The sequence below is a fragment of the Equus przewalskii genome, chromosome 19 (assembly GCF_037783145.1).
Source record: "Equus przewalskii isolate Varuska chromosome 19, EquPr2, whole genome shotgun sequence".
Lineage (NCBI taxonomy): Eukaryota > Metazoa > Chordata > Mammalia > Perissodactyla > Equidae > Equus > Equus przewalskii.
Genome location: NC_091849.1, coordinates 4,962,389 through 4,964,536, shown reverse-complemented (window position 1 = coordinate 4,964,536; position 2,148 = coordinate 4,962,389).

Below are 2,148 nucleotides of genomic sequence, written 5' to 3'. Positions count from 1 at the left end.
CTGCCCTCATTCTGTACACACTGGTACCATTCTTCCTTTCACACGAGATTGAAGCCCTGTGATCATCCAGGCTTTTCGCTCTCCTTCCTGCCTAAGAAGTGCCATGTCCCATCAAATTTGCCCTCAAAATGTCCCCTGAACCAACAACACCCTCTTTTATTTCTCCTGCTACTTCCCAGCATAGGATCTCCTTTCACTCCCACAGTCTTACTGCAATAACTCCTAAGTGCCACAACCCCCAGCCCATTCCATCATGCCCGCCTCCGGGCTCATCTCCCTGAACTGTAACTTTGGTTGTAAGGGAAAAACAGGATTTTCCTACCATTCCTAAAATCACACCAGTAAGTAATTCCTCACCAACTGCAACAAACTATCACACAAACAAAGGAAAACCAGTAGTATGTTATACATCATGGCAGACATTTTACCACAAGAAAACCCCATAGAAACACAATACTCCTTTATGGTCTCGAGTCCACTGTTGTCAGAAAATAGAACAAGGTATCCCTGTTCAGTTAAGCTCTTGGGTTTCGAACAGATATTCAGAAGGCAAAGCATAGGTGTGAACAGAATGCCCAGAGAAGACAGTCACGGGAACACTGGCTCAGGGAAAGGGGACCTAAGGGACATGTGGGGTGTTGTAACTGACTCTGAAAAACACGGTGTATTTTCACAATCCTTGGCGCAGACACACCACCTCGCTAAACTGGCGCAGAGTCAGAGTCACAGCTGGTTGCAGGAAAATACGTCGAGAGTCAGACTCATACTAGGGCAGCCACTCTTTGTAAGTCTTTCCCGTAATCCGTTGCAGCTTTAGGCCTCCAGGCCACATCACTCTCTTCGTTAGCATAGTAAACAGACAATTATGTGCCTATTGAATTCCAGTATTCAGAAATCTCTGTCCTACTCCACTTAATATTTAAGCCATTTTCTGCAAAGCTGAAAATTACAAGAGAAAGCACAGGGCTCTGTGTGTGTGTCACAACACATGGGCTCGTGTGAATGTGTATGTCGCAGTATATGGAGGAGGAGAGTGGTAGGAATAGGATCCTCCAGGGGTTCTAAAACTTGGCTGAACACTAGACTCGTTTGGGGAAAATTTTGAAATCCCAATGCACAAGCTCTCCCCACCCAGGTTAGTCACAGCCTCCACGGTAGGGCAGGCATCGGCATTTGTTAAAACTCCCCAAGTGATTCACATGTGTAGCCAATGTTGTAAACCATTGTCCTCTCTGTCCCACTTTTACCGCCCAAGTGAGCTCGTCTGCCTGCTGCAAGGCGTCCCAGTAGTCAGGAGGCAAGGTGGTAGGAGAGAAAGGACTTTATTGCAGCTTGCTAGCAAGAGGGAAGCTGGCCAACTCATGTCCGAAAGAACCATCTCCCAGAACAAAGACTACAGGCCAGTTATATACAGGCTGGTCTCCAGGTGGGGGAGGTGGCGGGTTTTTGGGTGGGGCAGACATCCGGTCCCAGTTCCTGATAGTCCTTTGTTTTACTGGATATGCATTAGAGAATGGAGCAGTTGCCCTATACTCTGGTCTTTCAGTGGTCATTGACTCTGGCTATCAGCATAGGCTCTCTGCCTGGGGGTCATCACATTCCTAAGGAACTCAAAAGAACAAAAGTTATCATCTTAAAGCAGCTGGGAGGGGCCACAAAACCTACAGAGCATGTCTGGGCTAGTTAGTCAGAGGTCATTTAAAGTTACAATATGGTTTCTTTTCTACAATATGGCTTCCCTTATGTCAACCTTGTGTTGAGCCAGTATCACCACGTCATCTAACTCTGTCTTCCCCGTGGACCATCATCAACACTATGAACTCATGCCTTCCTATTTCCCATATTTTGAAACTCCTCCTTTTGATGTGAGCTCAGTGAGTCGAGGAGTTGAAAGAAAGATTTCTTGGACTCTCAAGGTCTGGCAGTAGTGCTCTTTTATTTGGAGAATAGTATGGAATAGCATGGGGACAGGACCCATGGGCAGTAGGAGCTGCAAACACGGGTTGAGGGTAGGGCTAAATTTAAGGCATAGGTATGTCAGTTATCTCTTTACAAGACAAACGAAAGATTATGTAAAAAAAAAAGTCATTAAAATGGTATCAGTGCAGGTGGGGTCTGGTTATTGGGTGGTCCTATAAATTTAGATAA